Below are 12,548 nucleotides of genomic sequence, written 5' to 3'. Positions count from 1 at the left end.
CACTCCAACACTGTGTTAATTGATCAGGGCCATGAATCCTGTATCTATATTCAGAAAGACAGAGGTAGATGTTACTGTACTAGTTTTCTGAAATAAATGACTGGGAAAACTTCCCTCATCAACCACCATGGCCACCAGATGCTCTGATTTGTTTGGCAGCAACGGCAGTTGTTGTTTTTACTTTGTCTTAAATACTAAAGTTAAATACCAAGGTTAATCTTCCCAATGTTACAAAAATCACATCGTTTGGTAGAATAAGATCTGAAATGTGAAAATTTCCTGGTGCTACAGGTGTTTTTCCCACAATGCCTCGCTCTGCCTGGCCTGGGCGAGCTAACGCTACTTAGCATCACGTTATCACGTATCACTCATAAAGATAATACGCAGAAAACACAAAACAAGCCAGCAACAATATTCCCACATTTGTCATAAAAGCAACAGAAAACAGCACATTGTCAACATTTAACAGCAGCAACTTCATATTATGCAGTGGTTTCATTTCAAACTTAAATGATGAGCCTGTGTTGTATTGGTTAGCATGCTGGGTAAATACAGAGAGAGCGAATGAGACATGACTTACCTCAGTCAAGGTCAGAGTGTAATAGCAATTGACTTAAACTTTAACAGTATTTAAGGCAATCAACAACCAATCAGAGGTCTCCTATCAAAATTGTCCAATCAGATTCCTCCTGTGGTCAACGCAACGATGGAGGTATTGAGAGAGGGTCCCTGTCAATCAAAATTATCATTTATTTCAGTAAATACTTTTTTTCTTACTAAGATATTTTGATGCCTATATTAGATTTAAATTTTTTATATTTTAATTCTTCATGTTCGGGCAATCACCCTGCTGTGTACAGGTAGGTACTGTTAACGTTAAATCCAATTTTAATTTGTCAGATTGTTAGAGTTGAGTAAGAGATGCGATATTTTCCTCTGAAATGTGCTTGAGTTAAAGTAGCTTGAAAAGTCAATACCTCAAGTACCTCAGATTTGTAATTTCAGCAACACAATGCAACTTTTTTACCTTTAAAATATTAGCTTAAAAAATAGTCTGAAACTGAATTTGTTACAGCAGCAGATCTCCTGGTTCAGGAAGCCGGGGATCATGGGTGATATGCTCCCTTCAGTTGTGACTCAGTTCTGTTACCGACACTAAATAAACAGAGCTTCACTAAACACACTGATAGGTTTTGTTTTTTCTCAACATGAAACCCATTTACCGAACAGAACAAATCCCCACAAGTAGCTGCAGAGGGCGCTACCTCTCAGTAAACGTTACACAGCCTGCTGTCGGCTGTGATTGCCGTTCCACTTTATGGCGTGGAGATGCTAGAAGCCACAATTGCACAGCTGTGACGTGATGGAATGCAAACACTCACTCAATGGGACTGCTGAGTGCAGAGGTACGTTAAAAAAAGAAAGAAGTAATTGGTCCTCTCTCGGTACTGGTCATGACGTGGTTCCCATGGCCATGCAGCAGCACCAAGGCACAAGTTCAAAATGTGCAGTTCCAGTTGTTGGACATAGTTGATGTAGAACATGCCTCCATTGGAATGTGGAACAGTGTAGATGTGTTGTGTTATTATGAATCTGCCAGTCTGTTGGATGAACCATGGTTCAACAGACATGGGGAGAACGTGAACACAAAAACTTCAGGATTGATTTCCACTAAAATAGAAAGGATGCTGTGTGGGTCAGAGACGTAGCCTTTAAAATTTGTCGTGGAACCAGGATTTTTTGTGTGCAATTTGTTCATCCAAATAAAAATCTTTGTATCTAGTGAATTTAAAGGGGACATATTATAAAAATTCCACATTTGTAGTGCTTCTACACGTTAATTTGGGTATCTGGCATGTCTACCGTCCGTAAAATTCTGGAAAAAAACAACTCCCGCGATTTGTTGTGGTTCCTCTATTTCAGAAACGATACGCTAGAGTGCCACGAATGGGATTACGACCGAAATAAACGTCATAGTCACACCATGCCCGTGTAGGGAGTCTCGCTACATGGCCTTGGACGAGCGAGCTAATGCTAGCCGGGCTCCACCGGCCCGGTTAGCTCGTGAACTAACGCTAGCCGGGGAGCCGGGCTAGCATTAGCTCGCTGCTGCTACCCGTCAGACATTTAAGTGGCTGCATAAACAAGGGACCCCCGGGACACCTCTAAACGTTGACTCAACAGTGTGGAAGGATGCTGCTGCTGCGCCAGCTCAAGCTCCCACTGCTCCCACTGCTCCCACTGCTCCCACTGCAGGGCTCAATGGGGAGCTGGGTCTCTCGCAGCCAGGCTCACTGGGGGTGAGGGGGGCGGGGCAATCAAAACAGGTCAATCTGAGGAGGTGCTGTTTTAAATGATCCTTGTGGTATTTTTACATGTTATGTAAAACTAAAAATAACAGGCTTTCTGTGTTAATGCAGTTTTGAAGGAGAAATAATCACCGTTCTTAAGGATGATGACTCAGGCTCACAACACAAGCACAACCTCCATCTGACAGTGTTGAGCTCCAGTGGCCATTTCTGTGTGTGTGTGTGTGTGTGTGTGTATGTGCTGGCCAGACATCCCTTGAAAACAAATATCAAACTGCTCTAGTGGCTGGATTTACAATCCCCACGTCCACCCAGATCACTGCAATGTCGCATTTCACTGCTGTCCCAATTACTTTTGAAGGTAATTCCTACCTTACCGGGTGCAAATGCACACACTCAAATGACCGGTCGTAAAGAATACACAACATGCCACATATTTACAGTGCAGATGCCCTTTTGTACACAAACACCCCGAGGATTCATTACACTTTAATTAATAAAATCCCAGGTGATTTCTCCCTCAGGCCCAACTACAGAACCCAGACTCCCCTGAGACTGGGTTCAGGACAGACGCCGTCACACTCCTACCCCCGCCCCCCCCCCCCCCCCCGTTTTTGCCTTTTACATTCCATATCATCTGCCTGTGAGGGGCTGAAATGATGTCATGCAACACAAGCGCAAGGTCAACTCGATGTTTGGCTACATTTTAGCACCAATCTCATGTGCGTTTGCTCGTCATTCGTTTCCGGGGATGTAGTGTGTGTGTGTGTGTGTGTGTTTGTGTTTCATTTGTAATCCAACCCCAGTCCTCAAACACAAACACACTTTAGCTCTCACATCATAAACTATCATCCGGCTTCATTGATTTGGCGATGAATCAATTAGTGAATTATTTAATTAGCAAAGCATTATGGGTCAGTGTGGAGCTGCTCCCACCCTGCAGTGATCCTAGGTCTCTTTAAATCATTTCACATGTATGTGCGTGTGTGAGCACATATAGACTCATCTTTGCCAAACGACCACACAAAAAGTTCTCTCAACGAAGTGAAGTAAGATACGAGATTCCAGCGAGACCTTTTAAAGCCGCCCAGTAAAGTCTCCTGCTTTTTGCCTGACGAGAGATCTTATTTCTTCAAAGCTTCACTAAGTCTACAGTCCCAGAACCTTTTGCTGTCACTCAAGTCCAAATTAGCCTTGGCTGCGGCTGAAAGGACGGAGAAATATGGACATTACATCAACCCACGTTGAGTGGATGAGTTATTGCTTGTGTTTGTGATCGGGGCGTTCTTTCCATCCAGGAGCTTTCTTTGTGCCCATTAATTCATGGGAGTGTTTGGGTTAAAATGCATAATGAGTTCATTAAGGGGGATTGGCGTAATCAGGAAAGGTATTGCCTTAATTACTGGCACGCGGCCAAATCTATCCGTCCTGTGTGATATCGGCAACCCGCCCTGTCCAGAGAGCTCAGTAATTTAATTAAGTGTATAAAATGCTACACCCTAACGTCGCCCTTGGGGGCAATTATGGCACGAGAGATTGAAAGATCTCCACCGGGGGTATTTTACTTACTGGCAGGAGATTGCCTGTGTCAGTTAGCTGATTGCATTGATTATATTGATTTGTAACAGCTTTTCGGGTAATTTCATCTACAAAGGTGAGAGCAACACACTGGCCCAGGGACTTTTTTTATTTATCCTTTCTTTATTTAGACTCTTCACTCTTTTGCCAAGTGATTAGATGAAATGGAGCTCCACAATAAGTCTCTTAAAGTGGGAGTTGGGGAGTCGGGAGCGATCCTTTTTATTTGCCATATAAGGTCAGAACAGTTTGGATGTTTTTGAATTCTTTAAAATGTAACGAGTCTCTTCACCTGCAGTGCAGCTGGTTGTGCTTCAACAGCAAGAATGTAGCTTAAATAGAACCAAGATCATATTGCATTTCTAAATCTAGTTCAGTCGAATCACACAAAAGATTTTATTTTCTGTCTCTAAACCTACTGAGTACATGTTACCTTCTCTTAAAGGTGAAAAGAAATGGACAGTCCATCTAGTAATCCATTAGTTTACCAAACCACTGCTGCTAATGTTTTTAAATGAAGCTAGAAATAGCTGAGATAACTGATATTAGCAATTTATACTCATTTAAAGTATTACTTTAAAAATCTTAATAATTATGTTTTTCCTTTCTGATCAAAGCATTTGTAATAATATTTGATTATTAGCAGTGATATAATATCTAATTCAAATCTAATTTCACACATTAAAATATACCCATCTGTCATGTCTTCACCCCAGATTAGCATTTTATATAGTAAACAGAATTATTTCTGTTTATGTTGTTTAATTCACACACTGTTTGTCGCAGTGTTTATTTTCATCATAGAGTTTGATCCTTCAGAAATATATGATGGTGACAGAGGAGATCTCACCGCAGTTTAAGAAAACATAGTCATTTAAAGCTGAATCCCTTCTATTGGCCCATTATGTACATTCATTATAGGGAATAAAACTATTATATATGTAATACCTGCCCCACAGAGTTTATGATATTGTCTGTGTTGTTTGTCTGGATTTTGCCGATGAGAAGGATTACCATGAAACGAAAGGATGCAGTATGGATCAGAAAATAACTCATTGCGAGATAGGGTGTTTTAAAACATTTTCATTGGATTCCTATATAATAATTCATGGATGTTGAGGAAGAAAAATCTGGCAGGATTAGAATGTGTGCAATTTGGTGGATGTCCAAGTAAAAATCTGGATCGAGTGAGGGGACTGTTTGGCCTTGGGGGGGATATGAGCTCTTCGAGTGCCGTTCTAGCTTCTAGAGTGTTTCTGAGGGTGATGCTCCCACATACGGTCCAGTAGCAAAGTTCAGAATGATGCAAATAGACACAACAAAACAAATAACAACACAAACTCATCACTTATTATTCATCTATTTCATTTTTTTTATTAGATTGGTTTGTTTGGAACATGAAAATTATACATTTTCTTCACTCGCTTTCATTTTATTGTCTGTGCAGAGCGATGCGACTTGAGGTCTCTTGTCCGCTGAAGAAATGCCACTGAAACGGCCTCGGAGTTGCCAATTAAAAGGAAGAAACGTGACCCAGAAGATTAGTTTTAATTACAGGCCTATAACCTTTGCTAAGCGTGTCAAAGGCAAAAGGAGGATAATAGCTCCATGAGCAGTTCATCAGCGCTGATTAAGAGGACGCGATGACAAGATAATCCAGAGGTGGCTCGGTCATTAGCGATGGCCGCAGAAGAGCAAATTAGCTGATTAAACAACTTCCCGCCCGGCCAATGCCAGGCGGGCCGGAGGGAGGGCCGTCCGTGAGTGATGGATGAGGAGGCGTGGAGGAAGTGTTTATGTCGTTGTCACCGAATGAGTGAAGTGTCTTCATCAATTTGGAGCCATTACCATGTCAAAAGAGCGGATGGTGCTCAAAGGAGGGGGGACGGAGTGGGGGAGGAGAGATGCAGAACGACCATCTGCATACTACAAGCTTATTCATTTTTTCATTTTTACACAAACACACACACACACACACACACCCTCTCTCGCTTCTCGCTCCTGCAGTCCCTCCCCCCTCCGGGCAGGCCGGTTTACCGTAAGGCCGTTTAATTTTCCTGAAATAGGGCTGTGACAGCTGTGTCATGCTGATGAGGAGGTGTTGAGAAGAGTGGCAGCCTGTCACATCTCATCTATCTCAGCTCCCACACGGCTCTACCCCCTCCTCTTCCTCCGTTTTCTGTCTTCACCTTCTTGTGTCTCTTCACTTCTCTTTCTGAGACGTCCAACATTTTTGCTCAGATGAAAATGCTGCAGTCCCAGTCCGTTAAACTTGAGTGTGTGAGTGTGTGTGTGTGTGTGTGTTTGTCTGGGGGGGGTAGGGGGCATTGATTGACGTTGGTAAAGGCCAAAAGTAATAACTGGGAGCTGTTTTTTATTTCACCTGCATTGATTGTTATAGGTCTCTTTATCATCTGACCCGGCCCAATTATGCCAATTGGATAGCGCAGTGACACAGTGAGGTTGTGGGGACAGTAAAAGGAAATGCAGAAAGTGAGAGGGGGGGGGGGGGGGGGGGGGGATTAAAGCGTGTGTGTGTGTGTGTTTGTTTGTTTGTTTGTTTGTTTGTGAGAAAGGTGGAGTAAAGATGAAGCACACAACTGTAGAAATAGCTCATTGGTGGAATATGCATCACTTAGGAGGTATTACTCTGCATGAGAAGGACAACGATTTAAATGTTGTGATGTCATTTCCACCTGTCAGTCATGTCGGGGTGCGATTAATGTGAAGCCATTACATAAATGAGATGTTGACGTGACCCTCTGTATTACCAAACACACACACACACACACACAAACTCACACTCACAAAGGGTTTCCCTTTATATTTTGTAAATGTATAACAAAATTAGAAATTGACCTGAATCTGATGCAGATATTTGGCTAAACAAACTTTTTCCTCTCGTCCACACACAATCTGCATTTGAAGTCACTGAAACAGAGATTTTTACAAACGCCTTCCAAAGTGCAGATAAAAAAAAAAACTCTGGTTTCATGTTCATGTAAAACAGAAATTGTAGAAAACGATGACGCCACAACTTGCTTTGCTTTTGCTTTGTGTAATGAGCAAGCACCTGACAAGAACAATGGCAGCTAAACAACAGTATCTCTACGTTTGGATCGTTGATGTAGTGTATGTTGCTTTTTTGAAGATGTTTGTTTAATTTTTATGTTCTCGTCTGGATGGAAATATTTTGTAAAGTAACGGTTGTGTAGACAGAGAGTTATTTAAAAAAAACATTGGGAGAAATATCAGTTCAATAAAAAATATCTGCCAGCACACCTTTAAACCATTATATCTGTGCACACACGTACAGCTATCTGTACCTGCATGCAAACGTGCAAGTTCATGTGTAACCTTCACAAACAGTGGAAGGAGCCACTGGGACTACGCCTCAGCTCGGGACCGTATTCATGATGCCAGCCCCTTTGAAGCTGTCAGCCGAACAGATTACCCTGCTCTTAACCCTCTTTTGAACCCAGCGTGCCACACAAAGCGGGCTGAACGCCCTCATACCAGTGCAAACACTTATTCCACTTTATTCACTGTCATTACTTCACAAGTGAAAGGACATTTATTCTGAGTCAGCATTGCTTCTCACACTGAAAACAGGCTGGATTAGAGAAGGTCAACAGCTCAGGGAAGGCACACACAACTGAAAGAGGAAGAACATCTTCATATGTTCATTAGCTCAACAGTCCTGGGAAAGTAAACACGGTTATTACAACGATCACCTTGAATACATCGATGTGGGAGAAGAATTTCACAATTGTCCACAATGTTCCTAATAATTCAAATGGATTTGTTGCATTTACTAATATAGTTTGAAACACAGTAGTAGTAATAAAAATAAAGACCAATCAAGTCCATTAGTCTGAAACATTTGTCTTGCATTTTATTACTTGCGAATTTTGACCTCATGATGGCGCTCTTGATGTTTTTCTTCCACTTATTCGAGGTTGGGTCGCAGTAGCAGCAGGCTAAGCAGGGTTAGGCAGACGTCCCTCTCCCTATCTACGCTTTCTTATTCCTCCAGTGGAATCCCAAAGCACATCCAGGTCTGATGGGATGTGTAGTCCCTCCAGCGAGTTCAGGGTCCACAGGGTCTCCTCCTAGTTGGGCTTGGAAAAACGGAAAATCCTCCAATGGAAGCTGCCGATCGGAAGGATCCTGATGAGAATCCTGAACCAACTCAACTGGCCCCTTTTAACACGAAGAGGCAGCGGCTCTACTCTGAGCGTCCTGCAGCTGTGCTAACTCCATTCCCTTTCTCTAAGGTTGGGTCGTGTTCCTTTTGCCGTCCAAATACAGACATTTCCGTGCATAAGATATGTCAGGAAGGTCTTCAGGGAATTTCTCTTATTTTTTGAACACATGTCCACTTGGACTGAAGGATGTACTGATTACATTTTTGTGGTCAAAGGTCAAGGTCAAGGTCACTGTGACGTCCCGTCCATCCCATACATATGAATGTCAGATGTTAGGATCACCTGAAGAGAATTTCATTACATCTGGCATCAACGTCCACTTGGACTAAAGGATGAAGCGTTGACCTCAGAATTTGTTCATCATAGGTCAAGGTCACTGAGAGCGTTTCTGGCCATAACTCAAGCATCTGTTCCCTAATTATGATAAAATACACATTATACCTTTTATTCAATTCCCTCAAAGTCTTTATTTGAACTTGAATCTGGACAAACATGGATGTAATCTGTGGCTTGACTGGTACGCAGGTTTGATGGTGATTTGACCAATTTGAAATTAATTTGAATTAAAATCTATAATCTTTAGATCTAAACTGGTTATAATTCTTTGTTTTAATGTGTAAATAAATGATGTTACAGCTCGAGGTGTAAACTAATATTGGGGCGTTTGACTGTCTCCATGTGTCACTATGCTGTTTGCAGAGCTGAGGTGGGAGAGGCAGGCTGCAGGGGGGAGGCTGGGTTGGAAGGTCAGTGTCTCTCCTGCCAGAGGAGAGGAGGCAGTCTGTGTAGGTGGGGGGGGGGGGGGGGGGGGGGGGATTTAATTAGAGGGAGTGCCTGCATCCCCCTCTGGTCTCCTACGCCTTATTACTACTTGCTGCCAAGGGTTAACTGGACTGATAAATGGGATCAGTCACACTTGTACACACACACACACACACACACACACTTACCTGGTTTGTTGAGAAGGAACGACTAAGGCCTGAATGATACAAACAAAACGAGTGAAGATTCATATATTGTAGCTTAAACTCAATTCTGATGGAATGCACTTAGACAGACACACACTGTCACAGCAGCATCATGTCTAACAGGAGTCTTGTTAGTGAGTCGCGCATTAAAGCCAGTTTGCCTTTCATACATGAAGAACGCAGCAGGAGAGTCTCTGGTCAGGCGCGTTTACGACAACCGAAACATCTCCTGAGGTTTCAGGTGTGTGTGTGTGGGGGGGGGGGGGGGGGTTGCAGCATGTAGGACGCACGAAAGAACGTTTAAATTCCACTGAGAGACAACGCTCTTGAATTGCGTTGTCTCTCCAAGTTGCCATCTCTGACTGTCTTTAGCTCCTCTTTTTCATCCGGAGATATTTTTTATTTTATTTGTTAAGTTATGCTTTTGCTGCATGTTGGAAATGGGCTGTTTTCTTGGCCTGTGGTGATGCAGGTTGCAGGTAATTGAGCTGCGGCAAGTAAAGGCCGGCTGCGGCACTCAGTCGGCAAACGTCACTTACGTTGATGAGTCCCAGCCGCCACTGCTACAGAGCGCTGGTTGGTTGTATTGCACCAAACTCAACGCTGCACTTCTCGGGACACTTAACAAAACCAATACCTTAAGATATGTTCCGGAGATATAAGATGTCTGCAATTATTAGGTAGAGTACCATCAAGTCAAAATTTACACTTTACACTTATTTAGTTAAAGACAAAGTACCTGCAAAACTAGCAAATCTACCTATCAGCCTATGATTTACTTATTGTGATAATTAGCAAATGTTTTGTTAGCATGCTGATTTGAACATTTATCTCGAAACACCACTAACACGTCCTCATAGAGCCGCTCACATGGTGGGAAACGCTCAAGAAGGAGCAGTTGGAGAGAGTGTTTTTTTTTGGAAGCGCTCACAGCCCAAAGCTGTTCTTACTAGACTGCATCTGTCACATTACAGACCGGGGGCCTTCAGATTAGTGACATTCATGAGGTCACTTCCCTTGATATCTGTGTCAAACACCTCAGCTGAAGGAAAGTACCTTCACCACCAGGGCCTGAATTTTCATAAATCTTTAGTCTTCATCAAAGTGGAGCCCGTGTCCATTAATAACTCAGTGTGGTTGGCCTGATGACAGAACACAATGCACCTAATGGAACAATTTATTTCCATAATGCTGCATTGTCAGGGCAAGTGCACAGACTCGGGAGGGGGGGGGGGGTGCAGCAACACGAATCGGTGAAAAGAAAACAGAGGACAGTGATGAAGGACATTCAAGTTAAATTCAGACCATTTGTTAAAACTTCAATAGCGGTGTAATTAGTTTTTATTAAGGGAGACCATGAGATAAACATATACACATAGAGCATCAGCATTAATATTTCCACTATCTTCATCCAAAATCCAACAGCAACGGCATCTATGTTGAAACCTCAGGAAAAAACTTAACCTGAACAATATTAAACAGCTTCTTAGCCGTTCTTTGAGCGATATTTCACTTAACACTTATATTGGAAACACACTTAAGATCACTCATACTTTGATGGACCCTATACAGACAAGGATATAAACAAATAAGGGGTCAAGACACCTGCTGATATGAGCTGTGACACATTTGGGGGAAACATTGTCATCACTCTCGTGTCTGTATTTCTTGTGTGGCGCTACATCTAGGAGGCAGTTAGCCTAGCTTAGCATTAAAAGGGAACCAAGAGCATTTAAAGAGACAGCTATGTACCTCAGGAGTTGGTAGAGACCCAACACAGAGCTAAAAGAGAGAGAATCCTGGACTTGGTGAACGTGTAAATAAGCAACTGTTTGCTAACAAGTTCATCAAATATCATATTGATAATATATCAATGTTGTGTTCACAGTTTGTTCCCACAAGTGGAGGTTAGTTATCTTACATTCAAGCCATGCAAAAATACATGCTGTAAGATTTTTAAATAATAGATTTAATGATGACTTTGCAGCATCACTATTGACTCACTGTTACATGTTCCTTTAATGTTGTGAGTATTGCAATTGTCTGTTTGCTGAATTAGCAGAGAGTGCATGGAAACAACCTGCCCCAGTATCAACATTGACCTTGATGCAGTGTCAGAGCTTTGTTTTGTGTTTTTAATAATAACACTCAAATATTTCATGTAGACTGAGACGATTATGGCATAAACAAAAACAGGAGACGGTAAATGTTCTAATTAAAGCCTGACGTTTTGTCGGCTGTATTGTGAGACAGAGCAGGAGACAAATCACTGAGTGAGCACTTCATCATCTCTGCCTGTCAGAGCCGCCGACAGAGCAGCCAATTATGGAATTGCTAATTCCACGGTTAGCTCATCTTGAGCCAGACCCAGATTGGCACATTTTGAAATGTATTGTTGAAACTTAACACTTCCACAGAGGGCTAACAATATATAAACAGTATTAATCTCGCAAGGATATTTAAACTAAGCAAATGTCAATACATAAGATTTATCTATGGTATTTGTACAAATGTTGTCTCTAAGACTAATTTTGGAGAAAGTAGAAGGAGGATTTAAAAAATAATTACATTTCCTAAACAAAAAGTTACAAGATTTAAAGATTTAGATTCATTTCAGAATCACAAAATATAATTTCAAAGTGATGAAATAAAATAGACTACTCAAGCTCATAGCTGATTAAAAACTGTAAAACGACACAAAGCTGAGACAAAATCGTTTTTGCAAGTTTTTGAACATTGCAGTCATTTTTTACTGTCCAGCACCCATGTTGTTTAAATAGCAAGTGCACTTGTGCCATCTGAGCACGAGCATGTGATTTAGGCTGCCTTACATGCAGTGAATCAGGAGGAGGGGTCGCTTATCCAAACCAATTAGCACACTGACAGAGAGGGATGGGCTCCCTGACCTCTCTGCCCTTGTAGCCGTCAACAGAATAAATATAATGAACAAAGAGTGAAGAAAAGAATGAGCCAGACATGATTGTGTTGAAACCACTTTATTGTAGAACTGGAATCCTTCCCTCAAAGTCAGTGGCACAGAATATTGCACTTTTGATATGTATCAAAACTCAATCCTAAAAGCTAAGTGTTTGGTTTGAATGATAACTTGCATTACTGGAGCCATTTCTAATTTATTTATATTTCTCATACCGCCGTAAGATGAAGCTGAATGAGCAGAGGTCTCTGTGTTGGTTGCATTGTGTTGTGTCACTTTGTCACTTCATCGGAGCTCTGCTGCCACTGGAGCTGCGGGTTGACCACACTTTGTCACACCTGATGACATTTTGATCAATTGAGAGCCATTAAAACACATCACCACGCCGTGATTTACCTCCGCCACCGCTTCACATTGACACATTTTAACAGCGCTCCATTAGTCTATTGACAAACTCAAGCGACTGATCAATTCATTTCAATTTTTGGAATATTGACCGAACAGAAATTACCTGATGGGAGGTGGCGCCGTGCGCAAGATCAGAAGGAGA

This window comes from Pleuronectes platessa, chromosome 1, assembly GCF_947347685.1.
Source record: "Pleuronectes platessa chromosome 1, fPlePla1.1, whole genome shotgun sequence".
In the NCBI taxonomy this organism is placed as follows: domain Eukaryota; kingdom Metazoa; phylum Chordata; class Actinopteri; order Pleuronectiformes; family Pleuronectidae; genus Pleuronectes; species Pleuronectes platessa.
Note: the sequence above shows the minus strand (reverse complement) of the source record.